Raw genomic sequence first — 22,890 nt, forward strand, 5'->3', positions numbered from 1 at the left:
TATCTTATTAATTATTGTTGATTTTATAGCATTTTATGAACAAAAGGTACTTAATTAGCTTAATATTTCAATTTCAGCAATAAAAGACATGCTTGGGTGAAAAAGGAAGAGGATTGAGTGATTGGAAGCTTAGAGATTGAAGATTAAAGAAATAAGCTAAATAAAAGAAGAAACTCGACGAGTTTTTAGCACAAACTCGACGAGTTGATTAGAATATTCTCGATTTTAAGGATGCCTTGCCGTACACGCTGGATACGCGAATTACTGAAGAAACTCGTCGAGTTATTCTAAAAAACTCGACGAGTTGGAGCGATTTTTGGTAACTATAAATAGATAATTTATAGGCCCGAAAACCTAACTTTTGCTGGAGGCTAGCTGCGACTTTTGAAGATCAGAAGGGTTCTTGGAGCTGCTATTTTCGAGATTTCAACATAGGAGACAATTTCAAAGAGAATCAAAGGCAAATAATCATTCTTCTTTTCTTAATCTTTGTTTTAAACCATGTTTGAATCAGTAGATTTTGATTTTAGGTTATTACTTGCTGTAGATATGAGCTAAAAGCTTTTTACTTCTGTTTGGATGAGATAATCTTATGAATATGGTTTGATTGAGTGGTTGAATTGATATTAATTTGGTTATTCATCTTGTTAAGCTTATTAAAGATCCTTATGTATTGATGATAAATGTTTTTAGTTAACGAATAAGTGATTGAGTTGCATGAATATCTTCTTGATTACTTGATTCATATAGTTTTATGAATATAAGATTGTATGCCTAGGAATAGTGAATATGAAACTAGGGTTAACTATAAAATATGTAAATCAATGTGTAAGCATGTGTGATGAACACCCATACATGAGTTGATTGAAGTGAACAAATTTGGTTAACTATTGTTATAAGTCTTGCTTGATACGAACTGAACACTAGGAAACTTGTTAATTTATTCACTTGATCATTGTTTGAATTAACTTGTCTACTAAAGGATTGGTAATAATGAACATGAACCCAATCACATTAGGAATCGGTAACCATTGACATATTAATTCATTGCACTTGCCACGAAATCAACCATAGGAATAAGTGAATCAAATCTAAACAGAAGTCTCTTTTATCATTGAATCTAGTTGTCCTTTCTTGTTCTTCTTAGTTGTTAATTGTCTTTGTTTGAGTTTTAAAGTGCTTGATTAAGTTTCTAGTCTTGCAAAACTAGAGAAAAACCCCCCTCTTTTATTAATTGTTTTTAATTAGGTAATACTAGTACTTCATTTGATTGTTACCGTTCCCTGTGTTCGATACCCTACTTGCTTAAACTAAACTACTATCGATAGGTACACTGCCTGCGTGTGTTTGTTTTCATTTGAGTTTGTTAGAATTAAAACTAGTTCGTTTTACACACATGAAGTTTTTGGCGCCGTTGCCGGGGAACGGTTCTAATAATTATCTTGTTTGCTGGTATTATCGATCCTTTGTGTTAGATCTTTCTTGCATAAAGTTACCTGTTCTCAGTTTTTATTGACTTTCTGTATTTTTGCATTAAACTCGTCTAGTTTCTTCTATAAACTCGACGAGTTTATTCGTCTATTTTCAGTTTCGTTAATTCTTCATTTTTGTTCGTTTTACGCTTGTTTTTCTGTTTTGTTCCAGGTTTTTATGACCCGAGGCTCCAGTTCTACACTAGTGCCACCCGTAGAAGATCCGGAGTTGATTATTCGCAAAAAAAGAGGAAAAGCGATCGAGTCTGACACATCCACGTTTGATGAAGAAAGCAATTCCGATCAAGAAGACAACATGGCCAACATCGCCGACATAACGATGGGAGACTACAAGAAGCGCATAAGAGATGGTACCGGGCCGGGACTCGTGCAACCAGCAATTCCAGCTACCGCCAATTTTGAGCTGAAGGGTCACATCCTCGCACAACTAAAAGACATTCCATTCTATGGAAAGGAGCACGAAGATGCTTACAAGCATATTGAAGAAGTTATGGACATTGCTGACTATTTCCACATGCCAAATGTGCCTCGCGATACTGTTTTGCTACGGATGTTACCGGTTACATTCAAGGGAGCCGCGAAGGAATGGTTGAAATCTTTACCCCCCGGATCCATTACAACATGGCAAAAGATGCGCGAAGAGTTCATTGACCAGTTTTGTCCACCTTCTAAGATTGCAAAATTGAAGAAAGCAATTGCTAACTTTGAGCAATTGCCGGGAGAATCACTCTATGAGGCGTGGGAGAGATATAAGGGGTTAATAAGAAATTGCCCTCAAAACGACCTAAACGTGCAACAAGAGGTTTCCATCTTTTATGATGGTGTGAACGTCACAACTCGGCAATTACTAGATTCCCAAGGACCCCTCACGAAGAAAGCACCAGCCGTCATTAAAACATTGGTAGAAGAATTCTCCAAACATTCAAGAGAGTACCATAATCCAAGGAACGATACAACTAGAGGCGTGGTTAACTCAGTTTCCGATGACATGGCGGAAATGATGGCCAAACTAGAAAGTATGGATCGTAGGATGACAAGGATGGATCAATCCATCCATGCCATAAGGGTGGGTTGTGACAATTGTAGCGGCCCCCATCTTACTAAGGATTGCGATCTTGATGAGAACGGTAACCGGAAGGCACAAGTTTGTTATTCGAGTGGCGATAGATTTGATGATGATTGGCGAAAGCCCAAGAAGGAGTGGCTCCCCTACGACGAGTACAAGAAGGCAAAGGAGGAGAAGTATAGGCAAAAGGCACGCGGATTGTATCAAAAAGAAGAACCAGTGCAAGAGAAGAAGACGGATCTTGAAGCTATGTTAACCCGATTTGTTAGTGCTTCCGAAAAAAGGCATGACGAATCCGATGCGGCCATTAGAGATCAACAAAAGATGATGAAGGAGCACCAAGCAATGATGATGGATCAACAATCTCTGCTCCGGAATCAACAAGCTTCAATATTGAATATTGAAAAACAACTCGGGCAACTTGCCAAGCAATTCAACGAAAGAACACCGGGCGGACTTCCGAGCGATACGGAAAAAAATCCAAAGGGCGAGCATATTAACATAGTGACAACAAGGAGTGGGAAGATAGTCACACCCCTCACTCCAATCCCAAGTACAGATCAAAAGGAGGCACAAGAAAAAGATCAAGAAAATCTGAATTCGCAAACTGTAGAAAAAACTCGTCGAGTTCCAGACAAAAACTCGACGAGTTCCGCACCTGATGAGAAAAATAAGTCAAAAGCTGAGCCATATAAGCCACCATTACCATTCCTGGGCCGAGCTCGACAATAGAAACAGAATGAAGACTACCAGAAGTTCCTGGAGCACATAAAGGCCTTGCAAATCAACATTCCGTTCATCGAAGCAGTCGCGCAAATGCCAAAATATGCCAAGTTCCTAAAAGAACTTCTCACAAATAGAAAGAAAATGGAGGAAGCATCCAAGGTGGTCTTAAATGAGAACTGTTCAGCCGCAATGTTAAACAAACTGCCAAAGAAAAAGGGTGATCCGGGTAGCCTAACCATTCCTTGCCAATTCGGTAATTTAGCCACTAGCTATACATTGGCCGATTCGGGGGCAAGTGTGAACCTCATGCCATACTCTTTCTTTAAGAAGCTAAACCTTCCGGAATCGAGACCAATCTGAATAGCGATCCACTTAGCAAACAAGACTGTGACATTCCCGAGAGGTATATGTGAAGATTTATTGGTAAAAGTCGATAAGTTTGTCTTCCCGACAGATTTCATTGTGCTAGATATGGAGGAGGACCATGAAGTGCCAATAATCCTCGGAAGACCATTTTTGAATACCGCGGGTGCCATAGTCGACATACGAGACTCAAGGCTTACCCTTCGGGTGGGAGAGGACTCAGTTATTTTTGGAATGGATCAAGCCATGAAACATTCGAAGTTTAGTGATGATACTGCTTTTTCGGTGGATGTCTTGGAAGAATTATTAGAAGAATGGAGAGAAGACGAAACAAGTGAACACATTTTGGCTCCAGAAGATGATTTTGATGCTGAGAGAGATTTGAAAGAGTTAGAAAGCCTTCTTGAAGAATCAGAATACGAAGAACTGATAAAATATGCTGAACAAGAAACTCGACGAGTTAATGCCAATAACTCGACGAGTTGCTACGAAAAATCGCGATCTGAGGAAAATTTTGATCTAAACTCGACGAGTTTTCTTCCAGAACTCGACGTGTTTAGTGTTCAGAGCACACAATTGGAGCTGAAAACTTTACCAAAACACTTAGAATACGCATTTCTCGAGGAAGGTGAGCAGAAGCCTGTGATCATTGCATCAGATCTTACCCAAATTGAGAAAGATCAATTAGTCAAGGTTTTGAAGAAAATGAAGAACGCCATTGCATGGAAAATCACCGATATAAAGGGGATAAGCCCTTCTTATTGCTCTCATAAAATAAATCTTGAAGAAGGAGCAACGCCAGTGGTGCAACATCAAAGGCGATTGAACCCAAATATGCAAGAGGTGGTTAAGAAGGAGGTGGTAAAGCTATTGAATGCGGGGATCATTTATTCAATTTCCGATAGTCCATGGGTGAGTCCCGTTCAAGTAGTACCAAAGAAAGGAGGGATGACAGTCGTGGCGAACGAAAAGAACGAGCTTATTCCTACACGAACGGTAACCGGTTGGCGAGTATGCATCGATTATCGAAAGCTAAACGATGCTACTTGCAAAGACCATTTCCCTTTACCCTTTATTGATCAAATGCTTGAAAGATTATCCGGTCATTGCTATTATTGTTTTTTAGATGGGTTTTCAGGTTATTTCCAAATACCAATCGATCCGAATGATCAAGAGAAAACCACTTTCACCTGCCCTAGTGGAACATTTGCATACCGACGCATGCCTTTTGGGTTGTGCAATGCGCCTGCCACTTTTCAACGATGCATGACGGCAATATTTCACGATATGGTGGAGAAGTTTATGGAAGTATTCATGGATGATTTTTCTGTGTTTGGTTCTTCTTTTGATAATTGTCTTACTAAGCTTGACTTAATGCTTGCTAGGTGTGAAAAGACCAATTTAGTTTTGAATTGGGAAAAATGTAATTTCATGGTTAAAGAAGGCATTGTGTTAGGTCATAAAGTGTCCAAGACGGGGATTGAGGTGATCGAGCGAAAATTGACACCATTGCTAAATTACCACCACCAACCAATGTGAAGGGCGTTAGGAGTTTTTTAGGTCATGCGGGTTTTCACCGTCATTTTATAAAAGACTTTTCTAAAACAACTCGACCTTTAACTCAACTACTTTTAAAAGATGCACCTTTTAATTTCTCAAAAGAATTCTTAAATGCTTTTGAAATATTGAAGACAAAATTAACTAACGCCCCGATCATTATCGCCCCGAATTGGAATTTACCATTTGAAATAATGTGTGATGCAAGTGATTTTGCCTTAGGTGCTGTGCTTGGTCAAAGAGTTGATAAACATTTTCAACCAATTTATTATGCTAGCAAGACCTTGAATCCGGCCCAAGAAAATTACACCACAACTGAAAAAGAATTATTGGCCGTGGTCTATGCTTTTGATAAATTTCGTCCTTATCTTATATTGTCTAAAACCACTGTTTTTACTGACCATTCTGCAATTAAATTTTTGTTTGCTAAGCAGGACGCGAAACCAAGGTTGATCCGGTGGGTGTTATTGCTTCAAGAATTTGACATCGAGATCAAGGACAAGAAAGGAATGGAGAATGTAGCGGCCGACCATCTCTCAAGATTGGAGAATCCACAAAGGGATGACTCTGACCACAAGGGTATTGGGGATAGTTCTCTAGAAGAATATTTGATGGTGATCATGGGAAAAGAACCATGGTATGCAGACATTGCAAACTTCTTAGCTGGGGACTTTCTTCCAAAAGGGCCGACTCATCAGCAGAAAAAGAAACTCATGTCAGAAATTAAATATTATTTCTGGGATGAGCCATATCTTTTTAGGAGTTGTGCAGATGGAATCATCAGAAGATGTGTGTTTGGAAAGGAGATCCGCCACATTCTAGAGCATTGCCACAAAGGGCCTGTAGGAGGACATCATGGAGTTCAATACACTGCTAAGAAGGTATTTGATGCAGGATTCTATTGGCCCACAATCTTCAAGGATGCTGCTACCTATGTGAGAGAGTGTGATGTGTGCCAGAGATCCGGAAATATTTCTGCAAAGAATGAAATGCCTCAAAGAAACATCCAAGTGTGTGAAGTTTTTGATGTGTGGGGTATAGATTTCATGAGGCCATTTCCATCATCAAAAGGGCACAAATACATACTTGTGGCGGTGGACTATGTATCAAAGTGGGCAGAGGCGTAAGCACTACCAACAAATGACGCAAGGGTGGTGGTGAAATTTTTGAAGAAATTATTTTCTAGGTTTGGAGTACCAAAGGCGTTGATAAGCGATAGAGGGACCCATTTTGCCAATGAACAACTAGCAAAGGTATTGCAAAAATATGGTGTACGCCATAGATTTTCAACACCTTATCATCCGCAAACGAATGGGCAAACTGAGATAACGAATAGAGCCCTCAAAAGAATTTTGGAAAGGTCGGTAGGCAACCACAGGAATAAGTGAATCGAATCTAAACAGAAGTCTCTTTTATCATTGAATCTAGTTGTCCTTTCTTGTTCTTCTTAGTTGTTAATTGTATTTGTTTGAGTTTTAAAGTGCTTGATTAAGTTTCTAGTCTTGCAAAACTAGAGAAAAACCCCCCTCTTTTATTAATTATTTTTAATTAGGTAATACTAGTACTTCATTTGATTGTTACCGTTCCCTGTGTTCGATACCCTACTTGCTTAAACTAAACTACTATCGATAGGTACACTGCCTGCGTGTGTTTGTTTTCATTTGAGTTTGTTAGAATTAAAACTAGTTCGTTTTACACACATCAATCACGACCCGGGTGGGTAAAGTGGCATATCGCTTGGATCTGCCAGAGGAGCTTAGCTAGATTCACAACACCTTCCATGTGTCTCAGCTTCGGAAGTGTGTCACTGACGATTCCGTTGTCGTTTCGTTGGACGACATTCATGTGGATGAGAGTCTGAACTATATCGAGAAGCCGATTGTGATTCTTGATAGGAAGACCAAGGGTCTTCGGAATAAGGAAATAAGACTGGTAAAGGTGTAATGGCAGCATCGAAGGGGCTTCGAATGGACCTGGGAGCTGGAAGAAGAGATGCGAGAGCACTACCCGGAGTTGTTTGGGTCAGCAGACTTCGAGGACGAAGTCTAGTTCAAGTGGGGGAGAGTTGTAACACCTGTTCCAGGTAGTTATATGATTTAGTTAATTTCAGGGTTTTGGTGCATGGACTCGGCGAGTTGGGAGTGCAACTCGTCGATTAGGGGCATTTAATCATGGACGCGGACCGGGACCAACTCGGCGAGTCGGAAGGACCGACTCGGCGAGTTGGAGCTGTAAAGAGAAAACCCTAATTTCGGGGTTTGCCCCCTATATAAGGATTATCATCTGCCCTTGTGGCCTCGCTTGGCACCTTATCTCCCTACAGAAAGCAGTTTGCGGCCGTGAACACCCTTGAGTGAGAGTAAGAGCATTTGTGAGTGATTTTGGTGGGTTGTGAAGGATTTTTAGAGCTTGAAGAAGAAGGAGCAAGGAGTGAAGCAGTAGATCTGACATCTACACTGTATTGGCCACCATCTTGAGGTATAAAGTCGTGACCTTGAGCTTTAGTTACTTAGATCCCTCTTCTTGGAAGTAAATGGCCATTTTTGGTGTAAAATGGAGTCATACTCGAATCTGGAATTATCACAAGGATATGGTTCCAGATCTGGACTTCTTTAGGTCCCTAATGACATAAATTTGTCTCCTTTAGGCAGTTCAATCCCTTTCCATGCATTAAAACCTTGTATGAAGACTAGTTTTGGTGTTTTGGCCATGTGAGGCCTTGCATGCATGTAAAGTTTGCAACTTTACGTAACATCTACACTAGGAAGGGCTAGATCTGAAGTTTGGGACTCTAGATTCCACTGGAAAAGGCCGAAAACGAGAAGGAGTAAAGGGACTCGCAGAGTCCTTTAATCGATTCGACGAGTCGGCCAAAGAGTTTACGGCCAAGGAATGTACGGCCAAAGAGTTTACGGCCAGGGGTTTGCGGTTGAGGGTTTGAAACCGCAAACATTATGGGACTCGATGAGTCACTCAAGTGACTCGACGAGTTGACGAGTTATGCAAGGAACTCGACGAGTGGCTGGTTGTACTCGACGAGTTGAGATCAACATGGACTGTTGACCTTGACAGTTGACCTTGACCAGGGTTGACTCTGAGGGAATTTATTGAAAGGTGTTAAGCTAAACACTTGATGATTATAGGCAGTTGAGAAGAGGCAGCGTGGGACATATCTGAATTCAGCTTACCAGTTCATCATTCCAGAGGTGATTCTTCTTACCATACCAATGGGTCTAAGGCACCAAGGCCGGACCATTTCATACTAGTTGGTATATTCGTTGTGTAGAGGTGTGTGGCATGATTTTGTTGTAATATGTGGTAGAGATAGCCTTTATGGCTATGGTAGAGATAGCTCTATAGCTAACGGTAGAGATAGCCTTTATGGCTAATGGTAGAGATAGCTTTTACAGCTAACGGTAGAGATAGCCTTTATGGCTAATGGTAGAGATAGCTTTATAGCTAAGATGTTATGTGGTATGTGGTAGAGGTAGTCTTTATAGTCCTTATGATATGTGCTATGTGACTTGTTCTTGGGGTATGCTCTGGGGAACTCACTAAGCATTAGCTTACAGTTTGTGGATTTGTTTCAGGTACATCGGAGCCCAAGGGCAAGGGCAAATCTTGATGGAGTGGCGTGCACTCTCTTGGGCATTTGTGGGACACTATGATATTTGGAATAAAAGTTGTATTTGAATTATGTTTTGAAAACAATTATAACTGGATTTCTTGATATTGGAAATGTGTTTAATTATTCAAAAATGAAAATTTTTCTTTGTAAAAATTGGGTCGTTACAGCTACACTTGTAGCAGACCAAACCCCCAGAATGTCAAACTCCCTTCTGTACTTTCCCACACGTGTTGCACTGACTCCGGCCTTGCTGGCCTTTCACCCGATGATCAGAAGTATTAGGTCTCTTCCCAGGACCCTGTACTATACACACTTGGCATGACCCTCTCTTCCCAGGGTGCTCCAAATCGATCTCGCATCTGCAAACTCTTGGAAGTCATATCCTTCAAGGTCTGACACCCTGTCACACTCACTAGCTCACTTGCCAATGGTTGAGCTGCAACAGCTGGAACATCCTCTGCCCCCAAACCGGGTCACAAACTCCTCCCCGAAGCTTCTCAGATTCTCCAAGACTCTCACCGATTCGAGTATGGATCCTGTGCTTTCAGTAGTACAGGCCCAATACTACCTTCCACGCCTATCCATACTTTCATCAGCAATCGTCCCAAATCCTCCAAGTCACTTCGTCAAACTGATGCACCCAAGTCTCACTAAGCCTCACTACTAACCCACTGAAACATATCCTATGATTTCCTAGGTTCCTGAACCCACCCAATCCTCAGCTGTTGAAAGATTCCCAGTAATGTCAACTAGCTACCTTATGAATATAGTCACATACAACAAGGATCAGATAATCCTTCGAGTAAAAGACTTATCCCTAGAATGGTTAGACTCAAAAGAGAGTTGCGCAATAGGGTCAAGTCCATCACTCTGAGATTATCCGGCCTGTGTTCCATGTGACTTAGCATATTCACTTAGTAGCTAACTCACATCACTAATAGTCCCACAAAGCACAAAGCAAGCAACATTCAGACAATGAAAAATCTAGCCAACATACTCCAATCAAACCAACCTATCCTCTAATCAGGAATCTGTAATGGCATGAGATTCTAAAGCTCATACAATCAGGCATAACCTAAACATGCCATCTTATCACTGACTGATCGGTACTAGCATGCAGGTCTACAAGCACATATAATAGGCATCTAAGGCATCCTTCCTAGATCCTTAGCCCTAATCTAGCATTCAGTTCACATATTCTCAATTCATATCATAACATAACATGTATGGGTATCTTGGGGAAAGCTTACTTGAGCTCGGCTGATTGCACGCATCACACACCTTGTTCTTTTCTAAGTTCTTTTCCCTTTTCAATTTATTTTTCAAAATATTTTTATAAAAATGAGTTTCTTTTGAAAATTTTCATACCAAGTCCTCAGTTTGAGTCCAGACACACCCGAGAGTGTGCCCGAATCCCTCAAACCAAGGCTCTGATACCAACTTGTAACATCCCAAAATTCAAGACCAAAAATTTCATTTTTAATTAAGTTATTATAAAACCAATTAGTATAGAAACATCCATGATAACATCCCATGTCAAAACCAAAGTGTCAATAAGCAAAACATGTTAACTTAAACAATATCAGAGTGTAATCCCAAAGATCTCATGTGCGGAAACATAGTGTGATGCGATGCGATCGAGTCGACTCCTTTCCTTTGAAAACGAAGTACCTGAAACCAAAACTGTAAACTGTAAGCACGAAGCTTAGTGAGTTCCCCCATCATACCACATACCATACATAACACATATTGTATAACATATCCGAGTACTAGCTACCCCTTCGGTCTCTTTCAACCGGTAGCTTGCCTAGCATATCAGGGTGCTGGCCTACCCTTTCAGTCCTGTCGACCGGTAACTTGCCTAGCATACTAGGGTGCTAGCCTACCCCTTCAGCCCTGTCGACCTGTACCTCGCCTAACATATCAGGGTGATGGCCTACCCCTTTGGTCCTTTCGAACGGTATCGGGGACTATTTCACCCCTGCTCTACCACATAGCATCCTAGTGCATAAACATATAAGTCATATACTGCCTAGCTTATCCGGGTGCTGGCATACCCCTTCGGCCCTATCGACCGGTACTGGGGTCTATCCTACCCCTCTTATCACATATCACATAACATCAAAGCATACTAGCACATAAACATAACAGATAGCGACATACCAGATAATTATCACAAAGACAATCATCTCTACTATAACTCTTACTAGTGGGCCGGACTTGGTGCCTTAGACCCACTTCTATTGGAAGGTAACTCACCTCGCACTGCTGAAGTCCAGTAGACAAAACTCTAGATGTTGGATTACAGGTTCTCGAATTGTCAATCATCAAAATAACACCCAATCAGCAATTGGGTTCCAATACATATCCATAAGTCCATGCTTGGGGTAAAAGACTACTTTACCATCTTACCTTGATTCAAACTCAAGGCCCAATCCAAAGGCCCAAAATTCCAAATATGAATCAAAGCCCAACATATGGCCCAATTTTTTAAATTGGGCCCAAACCTTTACATGGTCATATACTAAGGCCCAACCATTTATTCTAGTCCAAATTTTATCATTCTAATGGCCCGATATCTCATGATCATAAAGGCCCAATTATGGCCCAATTTTCCAAATTGGGCCCAAACCTTCTCATGGGCCTTACCCTAAAGCCCATCCAATTATTCTAGTCCAAATGATTGTTCTTGGATGGCCTATTATTAGCCTAATCACCAAAGCCCAATAGAAAGGCCCAACTTAAGGCCCAAGCAAGATTAGGGTTTTTACATAAAATGACGAATAGGGTTAAGTGTTTCTTACTTAACCCATTAAGGACTTAATCCATTAAGTCCATCACTCTACTAGATAAATCATATGGTGTGATTGGATGTAATTCACAGTTCCATTCTAATGGCCCAAAATGCGGGTCCCGACACTCCAAACCAATAATTCCAAAATTAGGGTTTTCTAAACCCTAATTAGGGTTTCCAACCCAATCACAACCCAATTAGGCCCAAAAGCTAAATCTTAGATCAATTAGGGTTTCATTGGTCCCACTAGGGTTTCATAAGTCGGGCACCACCGACTAGCACCTCGGGTAGTGGTGGTCAACGGCGGCGGCCACCACCTCACGGTGGTAGTTATGGTCCTAGTCTATTTATGTCCAAACATCCCCAAACAAAATCTTAACACAAGCAAGGGCACACCGCCACCCAACACGGCGGCTGGTGGCGGCAGAAGGTGGTAGCCACCACCTCACGGTGGTGGTTAAGAGTTTTCTTTTGATTATACTAGCACCGATTACAATTTACAACACAAATCCCAATAACACACACACACACAACCACCCTTGTGGTGGCCGGTAGTGGTACATGGTGGCAGCCACCATCTCACGGTGGTGATGGTAGCTGTTCTCGTGAATTCCGGCCAAACCAACACCACATACACGAAATAACACACACACCACATGAACTTGAGGCAGCAACACACTCGTACTCACGTGAAACACGAACACGGCAGCCCTTCGGGGTGGTAAACGGTGACCGGAGAAGCAGGGAACTGCAGAGGCGGCGGCGGCGGGTCGTGGCTGACAACGGGACAGAAGAAGAGGTGAAGAGCGACTACAGCGGCAGAAGATGGCGGTGGAACTGCCATGGAAGTGGCAGCGGCGATGCAACAGAAAAGAGAGGCGAAGAGGGTGGGCAACTCCCACCGGAAACGACCGTAACGAAGACCACTAACGAGTTTCCTCCGGTCATCCACTGCCATGATGTCCCGTGACAGCCTTGGCCTTCAGCAGTAGCGTCACAGTAACGACGGAGCTCGGCGGATGCGTTCTCGACTGGAATGACGGATGAAAGTGGCGATGGGGCGGTGCAACACGGTACCCGGCGGCTAGAAAGTCATGAATCGGCGGCACCCACGACGTCAAGTCCTTCTCCAGTCTTCAACTGATGCGGCGCCCTTTCCCGGTTTCCATCGGTCTTCATTATTGCCGGTGTAAGGGTCGTTCGACGGTGCTAGGTGGTCGGAGCCGGTAGCGGCGGCTGAAAAAATTCCTCTGGGGAGAATTGATTCCACCATTTCATGCACATCTACACCACTACGTGATCACAATGACTTCCAATCAAGAGGGCATACTTTTACGGAAGCACTGAAAGCACTTAGACCCAACCATAGTTCCCACATGGTAGCCTTATGGGGGATGGATGGAGTCGGAAAGACTACAATGATGAAGAAGCTGAAAGAGGTTATGATAGTAAAGAAAATGTTTAATAGTTATGTTGAGGTGGTTATAGGGGAAAAGACTGACCCCATTGCTATTCAGCAAGCTGTTGCACAGTACCATGGTATAAATCTAAGCGAAACCACCAAACCAGCAAGAACTGATAAGCTCCGTAAATGGTTTGCAGACAATTCAGATGGAGGAAAGAATAAGTTCCTGGTAATACTGGACGATGTATGGCAACCGGTTGATATGGAAGATATTGGCTTAAGTCGTTTGCCAAATCAAGGTGTCATTTCAGGGTCTTGATTACATCACATGACCAAGCAGTTTGCACTGAGATGGGAGTTAAAGCTGATTCAGTTCTCAAGGTGTCTGTCCTGGAGGAAGCAGAAGCACGCAATTTGTTCCTCGGATTTTTAGAACTTTTTGATGATGTTGATCCCGAGCTCCATAAGATTGGAGAAGAAATTGCAAGGAAGTGTTGCGGTCTGCCCATTGCCATTAAAACCATGGCCTGCAGTCTTAGAAGTAAAAGCAAGGACACATGGAAGAGTGCACTTTGTCGTTTAGAGAACCATGACATTAAGACGGTTGTTGGTGATGTTTTTAAAACCAGCTATGAAAATCTCCACTACAAGATGACTGGAGATACCTTTTTGCTCTGTGGTTTATTTCCGGAGGACTTCGATATTCCTACTGAAGACTTACTGAAGTATGGATGGGGCTTAAAATTATTCAAGGGAGTGGGTACTATAAGAGAAGCAAGATACCAGCTGAACGCCTGCATTGAGCGGCTCATACATACCAATTTTTTGATCGAAAGTGAGAAAGTTGGGTGCGTCATGTTGCACGGTTGTTCTTTTGTTTTGGATATGTTTTCTAAAGTCGATCATGCTTCGATCGTCAACCATGGTAGTAGTAACCCAGGGTGGTCTGAAACTGAAAATGATGTAATCAGGACCTCTTGCAAAAGAATCTCATTAACATGAAAAGGTATGACTGAGTTTCCTAGTGACCTCAAGTTTCCAAACCTCTCGATTCTGAAGCTTATGCATGGAGATCGGTCTTTGAGGTTTCCTCAGAACTTTTATGAAGAAATGTGAAAGCTTCAGGTTATATCATTTGATCATATGAAGTATCCATTGCTTTTCTCATCACCTCAGTTCTCCACCAAGCTTCGAGTGCTTCGTCTCCATCAATCCTCATTGGAATCTAATTTATCTTCTATTGCAAACATGTTGAATCTTGAAGTGCTCAGCTTTGCTAGTTCTGGTGTTGTTGGTAGTAGTTATGGCATTGATAGGATGCCTTCAACATTCAAAAATCTGAAAAAGCTACGGGTACTGGATGTGACAGGTTGCAATGGTCTTCGTATAGATAATGGTGTCTTTAAAATTTTGGTCAGACTTGAAGAGCTATAGGCTTTTAGAGGGGCTATTAGCTTCACAGGTGATAGCTGCGGTGATGTGGAAGAACGGTGGAAGAACCTTTCTGCCTTAGAATTTGAGTTCCATGAAAACAATGCTCAACCAAAGAATCTTTCATTTAAGAATCTTGAACGAAGATCTCAGTGGGACGTTCTTTAAAAGGAGAATATTTAATGGAGAGCAAGCATTCACTCGAAAACATGCTGAAGTTGGTAATGAAGAAAGGTGAAGTATCGGGATCTAGAATTAACGATTTGTTTGAGAAAACGGTGGTGCTTTGTTTAGGTGTGGATGATATAAATGATCTTGAAGAAGTTGGGGTGAAGTCCTCACTTCGTCCACCGTCGTCTTCATTCCGCAATTTAAGAATTCTTAATGTTTCGGAATGTGCAACATTGAAGTACCTTTTCACACTCCATGTTGCAAAAGCTATGTCAAATCTTGAGCATCTTGAGGTTTTCAATTGTCTTGTTATGAAAGAACTCATGCATCTTGATAGTGGTGGGGAAGAGAGAGTGACATTCCCCAAGTTGAAGATTCTATATTTGAGTGGGCTGCCAAACCTATCGGGTTTGTGACAGAATGTCAACATAATTGCACTACAACAACTCATGGAGTTAAAAATTGGAGGCATTCCAAATGTCACAAGCATTTATTCCAAGAACAAGTCGGAAACATCTTGCTTGTTAAGGGAAGAGCTAAATATGTTTTATGTTGATACAATTCAAACAATCTTTTCTATTAGAAGTTTCAAAAGAGGTTGCATTCACATTCTGTTTTATGTTTAATAGCTGGTGAAATATTATAAAATAATATTTGTAACTTGATTGCATGATGTCTAGTTTGTAAGCGGCTATAATATTTTTCAGGTTTTGATTCCTAAGTTGGAGCGTCCGCACATTGAGGGTATGGATAATTTGAAGGACATATGGCCTTGTGACTTTAGGACGAGTGAGGAATTTAAGTTGAGAGAGATATAGGTGATCCGTTGTCATAATCTTGTGAATCTATTTCCATGCAATCCCATGCCATTGTTATGTCATCTTGAAGAAGTTAAAGTCAGGGATTGTTTTTTCATTGAAGTCATATTCAACATCGACTTGGATAGTGTTGGTGAGATTGCCAGCAGCAGCTTGAGAAACACTGAACTAAGAGAAGTATGGGAGCTACAAGAGGTGTGGATGATAAAAGGTGCAAATCACTCTCGTCTCCCTATCCGTGGCTTTGAAGTTGTTGAAAGCATAAGTATCGAGACTTGTAAGAGATTTAGAAATGTATTCTCACCTACCACCACCAATTTTGATCTCGGGGAACTTACCTACATGAAACTATATGGTTCAGATGTAATTGGGAGAAAATATGGATTGGTGGAATGTAACCAAGGGCAAGAGGTATGGTTTAATGCATTTCTGTTTGTATTTAATAAACATTGCTTATCAAAGCAAATTACCAACCCAAAAAATTTCACATTTTCTTCTTAGATCACCCAAATTTTCTTTGTTGGGTAGGAACCAATTGCAGCTTTTCATGATTGATTATTCAAAAAACAATAAATATCTATTAGAAATAGAGTTTTCAGAACTTTTTCATAAAAATAAAAGCTTTTTCAAAAAAATAAAAATGAAGAGCAAGTATTCATTCGAAAACATGTTGAAGCTGGTCACAATCAAATAACCAGAAGTTCACTATTTTATGGACAAAAATCAGAATGTTCTTAATTTGTTGACTATTTGCATCCTTTCCAAATACTCCTTGAAAGAATACTTAAAATCAAAATAATCCTTCTCAAATCTGTATTTGTAAGGAACGGAATTATGAATGGATGTGTAGTAACAAAGCATTGAGGTAATTCGACTTTAGCTTGACTATTAAAGTTACTAATTACATTTCTTGTTGGGATATCTGTGCAGAATACTCTGTACCAAACCTATCTCATACACTCGTTTCGTAATCTCCATAATCTTAAGTTGGGGAGAAATCAAGGAGTAGAGGTGATATTTGAGATCAAGAGTACTCCAACAAGTCAGGATAATCAACAACGAATACTTCCCCACCTGGAGGTATTGTATATAAAATATATGGAGGAAGATGAGTCACGTGTGGAAGTGCAACTGGAAGGAGTTCTTGATTCCTCACAGAAAACCGTCAGATTCCCCATTCCACAACCTCACAGCCATAGAATTAAATGAGAGAGTGCAAAAGCATTAAGTACTTGTTTTCACCTCTCATGGTAAAACTTCTTTCCAACCTAAAGAAAGTCCAGATAGAGGGTTGTTATGGTATTGAAGAACTTGTTTCAAACAGAGACGATAGAGACGAAGAACATACTACATCTACATCTACCCACACAAGCACCTATCTCTTCCCTCTTCTTGATTCTCTCATTTTAGATGGCCTGAAAAGTCTCAAGTATATTGGTGGTGGTGGTGCCAAAGGCAGGAACAATGAAATATATTTCAGTAGTACCACTACAAGTACCTGCTCTCTTGATCAATATAAGGTATGTTTTCATAATATACAGCTACCTATTTCATTTCTTTTTTAAAATTCACTTTTTCTTTGCAATATTCTATGGACACTAATCATATTTTAGAGAAATCTAACAGACCGCTGACAAGATAGTGAAAAAGTTTGAGCATGTAATTGACTCATTAGCTGCTATATATACAAATCCAACTATTAGATTAGAAGGCATTAAAAGTGTCATTCATTTGCACACAAGAGATTGAAAATTTTACAGCTCATAATTGGATTCCGAGTTATTCATGTATTTCCAACAATATGAAACTAAGATTTCTATCAAGTAACACAACCTGTCAATAAACATCTTCAACTTAATTTATGGCTAATATTAGTTTTGTTTTACTTTATTGATACTCAACAACTAATAATATATAAGCCCTCCTATTATATGTCTTATACAAAAACATCTCAGCATTAACCAAGCTGATACAAAATCATTGGCCAGCAGGTCGTTCTTATATAACATGGTGAATTTGTGGGTAACAAACAATTAAGCTTTCCAGAATATATAATATAAATTTACATTAATTATTTTTTTTCATTTACTGCAGTTTTCTCAAGGGGATGGTGTTTCTTAGAGCTTATGCCAATAGCCCAATACCCTAGAAAGATAAGTATATGTTGTTGTTATGCATTGTCAAGTGTGATTCCATGCTATGTAGCAGGACAAACACAAAAGCTTCATGTGCTGAAAATAACGCTTTGCAACGGGATGAAGGAGGTGTTTGAAACTCAAGGGGTCAACAAAAGTGTTATTATGTTGAAACTGACCAACCTAAAGATATTGAATATCAACAGTTGTGCCCTTCTGGAACACATATTCAAAATTTCCACACTTGAAAGCCTCGTACAACTTGAAGAGTTAAGGATAAAGAATTGCAAGGCAATGAAAGTGATTGTGGTGAAGGCAGAAGAACCTGGGGTAGAGAAAACAAAAAACGCATCTTCTTCTAAGGCTGTGGTGAAGTTTCCTCGTCTAAAGTGTATTGAATTATTCAATCTACGTGAGCTGGTGGGTTTCTTTTTAGGGACGAATCATGAGTTCCAGTGGCCTTCGTTGGAAAAGGTTGTGATATATGATTGCCCAGAGATGAAGGTGTTCACAGCTGGTGGGTCAACAGCTCCACAGCTTAAGTATGTGGAAACAAATTTAGGCAAATATAGTCCTCCTGGAAGTTGGTTTAATACTACACCTGGGCAGCATCAGGAGGTATAATTTTCTGCTCTGTTTAACATTTATTTTTCTGATTAAGAAATCATGATGCCAATTAAACACATTATTAAACAAACACGGACATTGATACTAGTTTATGTAAAAGTTTATACAGGTTGTTGCTTGAATCACTACAACATTAACACCCTATGGCGACGACGAATTCGAACTCTATCCCGACGACATGTCGTCGGCATAGGGTATGCCAACGACAAGTCGTCGGGATAGAGTCGTCGGCATAGCCGTGTCGGCATAGGTCAATAGTGTCGTCGGTATAGATGTCGTCGCGATAGCTTCACCTATGGCGACGACAAGTCGTCGGGATAGGTTTTGTCAATCATATTTTCGGGGATAAAAAATAAAGTTTTATTAATTACCTATAGCGACGACTTGTCGTCAGTAAACCTATAGCGACGACATGTTGTCGCCACAGGCTTTGTCTATTACGATGACAAGTCGTCGCTATAGTGTTTTAACAGGAGCCAATGACATACCTATAGCGACGACTTGTCGTTGGGATAGGCACTGTTTGTTTTTTTTCAATTTTACAGATTTAGTACATTGTCATTCCTGCATTTTTAACAAATCCAAAACACATTCCAACATATATCAACTGAAATACATTAACTAAGTACCATTGTTCAAATTCAAAACATCAAATTCAAATAGTTAACTAACATTGTTCAAAACACTAAAAAAACATCAAACATCATTATCATAATCATATCCTTCTTCTTCTTCTCCTTCTTCCCCTTCTCCTTCTTCTTCTCCTTCTTCTTCCATCCTTTCGGCAACTTGTTGAGAGGTAGTTGCTTGTGTGTTAGAGTTGAATAGAAAGTTAGGTAATGGTGGTGGTTGGAAGCCCGGAATACATGCCACCAATGATGCATTATATTGTTGCAAGTATTATTGCATTTGTTGTGCATCAAATTGGGATTGAGATTGGGGTTGAGATTGGGACGATTTTGAAGTGGAAGGTCATTCATTTGGAATTAAACCGAAGTTGCCGATGTTGCTATTAATAACTAAACAAATTAAACACAACTATACATATTTTACATTTTATACATAAAATTTCATACCAACCTAAACAAAGATCACAATCATACAAAATTTCATACCAACCTAAACAAAGATCATATAAAATTTCATACCAACCTAAACAATTTCAATTTCATATATCAACCTAAACAATATCAATTTCATACCAACCTAAACAATCATACAAAATTTCATACCATCCTAAACAAACAATATACATATTCCAAACAAAAAACAACAATCACACATATATCAAAAAAACAACACAATCACACATATATACCAACCAAGCAAAACAATTCTATAGCAATGTACTTTTATTAGTTTGTTTAAAGTATAAACCTAAACAAACAACAACACAATCACATATATATACCAAACAAACAACACAATTATATAATCAAAGGAGGATCAATTTCAATTTCAACACAATTCTATATATACATATAATTTCAATTTCAATAAAAATTAGGAAAAAAAAAACTAACCTGTGTTTTGTTCTTGTGTGATGAACGAATTCTAGTCAAAGAAGCTGGTAATCCTCCGGTGGTGGCTGGTGGTGGCCACAGGCAGCAATATAAAATCAGAAAAAAAACAATATGAACAAGGTTGAAAAACGGACCAGTGAACAAGTCCGTTGGTGGCTGGAACGAGGTCGCCGGCGAACAACTCGCCGGTGGGAAGGTTGAGGCAGGAAAATGGGCGGTGGTGCTTCACCACCGGTTAACTACCCTACACACCAAAAAACCTCAAATTTGTGGTAAAAATCATTACCAAACAACAATAAAAAACGAAAGAGGGGTAGAAACAACCTTGGATGGGGTTAATCGCCGGTGATTTGAGTTGGGATGCAATTTTCGTCACAGATAGTGTAAAAGAAAGAACAGTCGTCGCTGTGTGCAAATGAAGGACGCCTGCGTATCTTTTTTAGGGTAAACCCCTATGCCGACGACTTGTCGTTGGGATAGCCTTCCCCAAAACTACGTCGTTTTGTTTTTCTGGCACATGGAATAAAAATAAATGGAAAATGGATTTTTTTATACCTATACCGACGACATGTCGTCGGTATAGATTTTCAGATTACCGCGAACATTTCCGTCGTTCCCGCCAGACTTGTGGAGACGACAAGTCGTCGACACAGATATCGCGGTCAAAGGAAATTGGTCAAAGGTTCCAAAAGATATGGCGACGACGTGTCGTCGGGATAGGATGACCTGTAGCGACCACTTATGTCGTCGGCATAGCTTAGTATTCTTGTAGTGAATCCATTTTATCCATATCTAACTAGTCACTTTAAGAAAATGGAGTTCATTTCCATCATCATTAAACTCTTAGCTATCATCCTTCCAATTTCGTTATCATGAGACATTCCAAATGTTTTTTTTGTTTAAAAGGTGTCTTATATAATATTCACTCTTTTTTTGGCCTTGCAGATCTCATGCCCGGGTGTAGGAAGTAGAAGCTCCTCATGCTCCGCTCCTAATACTTCAGAAGAGAGCAATATTTGGTCTTTTCATAATCTGATCGAATTACATGTGAAATCTAATGATGATGTTAAAAAGATTATTCCATCGAGTGAATTGCTACAACTGCAAAAGCTGGACAGGTAAGCTTTTGTGGAAAGGCAGAGGAGGTATTTGAAGCGTTAAACAGTGGTTTTGATGAATCACAAACAACTCTGGTCAGACTTCCAAACCTAACACAAGTGAAGTTAGAGCGGCTATTATCTCTCAGGCATATATGGACGAGCAATCGGTGTACGGTATTTGAGTTTCCAAACCTTACAAGAGTTGAAATTATTAAATGCTCAAGGTTAGAACATGTTTTTAGTAGTTCCATGGTTGGTAATCTATTACAACTCCAAGAGCTACAAATAATTGATTGTGAGAATATGGTGGAGGTATTTGTTCAGGATGGAAATATATTTGTAGAAGATGAGGAGGAGAAATATAATGGAAAAATGAATGAGATTGTCTGATTGTGTTACCTCCTCAAGAGTCCTTAGAACTTTAAAAACTTCCATGTCTCAGGTGTATGTGGAAGAGTAATCGATGGACATTATTTGGGTTTCCAAACCTAACAAGACTCTTTATTAAAGGATGTCGTAAGTTAAAACATGTTTTTAGTAGTTCCATGCATGGTTGGTAGTCTATTGCAACTCCTAGAGCTACAAATAAGTCATTGCCAATGCCAGATTATGGAGGAGGTATTTGTTCAGGACGGAAATAATTTTGTAGAAGAATAGGAATCTGATGGAAAAATGAATGAGATTGTGTTCCCTCATCTCAAGTACTTAGAACTTTATAATCTTCCATGTCTTAAGGTGGGGTTTTGCATAGGGAAGGCGGATTTTTCATTCCCGTTATTGGATACTTTGTCCATCAGTAAATGCCCAACAATAACGACTTTCACCACGAGAAATTCTTCTACTCCGGAGCTAATAGGAATCGAAAGAGGTTTTGGCTCATTTTATGTAAAGGAAGACATCAACTCCTTTATAAAGATGAAACAAGAGGTACATATTCTTATAAACTACATTTCATTTGAAGATGTCATGTGCGATTTTGTTATATAATGTCAAAAGCCGCAACCAAATTCTCTGTATTTTCACCTCTATATTTTATTTACTATATGTTTTTTTTTGCAGGAATGCAAAAGAGATAATTTCAAGAGTTCATTTGGGTAAATTCTATTTTCATGTCGTCCTTGTTGCCTATAACCTCTTTTTCCTATGCATTAATGGTCTTTTAATTCAGGTCTCACGAATTATGGTTCTGAACTCTTGCATTGGACTGCAAATTAAGATCATGTTTGCTTCATTTCAAGGACAACAATAAGAATCATAGGAGATAAGTTACGATAAGTTCAACCATTTGATATCAGCCTTTGAGCACGATGGTATTCATGTCCTTGTTTTAGTTCTACTATTGCAGTACTCAACCATTTTCTCTGTTTTAGTTTTAGTTTTATCAGTACTCAATCTTTTCTCCGGTAATGGGTTTGGGTGATCTTTGCAGTGTGCCACTCAACTCAACTGACGTACATGTTACTGTCACATACTTGTAGTTTTGATTTATTGGTAAGAGTGTGAATGTACAAGTCCATGGCAATGCCTTTTGAATTCTATACAAATTAATGAAATAAACCTTGATAAATGGCTAACAAACCTCACCACAAAAACCAGACCAAACAATCCTAAATGGTTCAGGCATCAACATCCTTATGTGTCCAACCTGATCTATAGGGACAGGGTCTGTTTCAATTTGCCTACCACTAAATGTCTCAGAAACCCAATTCACATAGCAAACAAATAGAACTGGTCGAATTCAAGATAGATTGAAACAACAAGATGGAATATTTGTTTTATTGAAAAAATATGCAAAAGACTTTTGTGTGTTCAAATTCAAGGTGAACAAATGCAAGAATGAAGCTAAACGCCTACACCTAGGAATATCAACATGTGCCTAAGATTTAATAAAACAACTCCAAAACTCACCTTGATTCCCATTCACAATTAAACCCAAACATAATATAACCACTACTAGAAAACAGAGCAATAGCGACGGAAAAAAATCCGTCGGAAAAAGCAACGGATGTCCGACGGATTTCCAACAGATGAATTATTAGGATATTAGCGACGG

The 22,890-nt window shown here is 39.8% G+C and overlaps 1 non-coding gene and 2 pseudogenes across 1 annotated transcript; 2 read left to right on the top strand and 1 right to left on the bottom strand.

The window, feature by feature from the left end:
* Positions 1-2,172: 2,172 nt before the first annotated feature.
* On the bottom strand, positions 2,173-2,279 carry LOC145162069 (small nucleolar RNA R71). Its single transcript, XR_013738926.1, has one exon. It is a non-coding gene; the product is annotated as a small nucleolar RNA R71 (small nucleolar RNA).
* A 10,384-nt stretch (positions 2,280-12,663) lies between these two features.
* On the top strand, positions 12,664-18,211 carry LOC145156201 (disease resistance protein At4g27190-like; annotated as a pseudogene).
* An 842-nt stretch (positions 18,212-19,053) lies between these two features.
* LOC145156202 (uncharacterized) lies at positions 19,054-21,935 on the top strand (annotated as a pseudogene).
* The last annotated feature ends 955 nt before the right edge of the window (positions 21,936-22,890 follow it).

This window comes from Lactuca virosa, chromosome 2 (assembly GCF_052849685.1).
Source record: "Lactuca virosa cultivar CGN04683 chromosome 2, Lactuca_virosa_CGN04683_v6, whole genome shotgun sequence".
In the NCBI taxonomy this organism is placed as follows: Eukaryota; Viridiplantae; Streptophyta; class Magnoliopsida; order Asterales; family Asteraceae; genus Lactuca; species Lactuca virosa.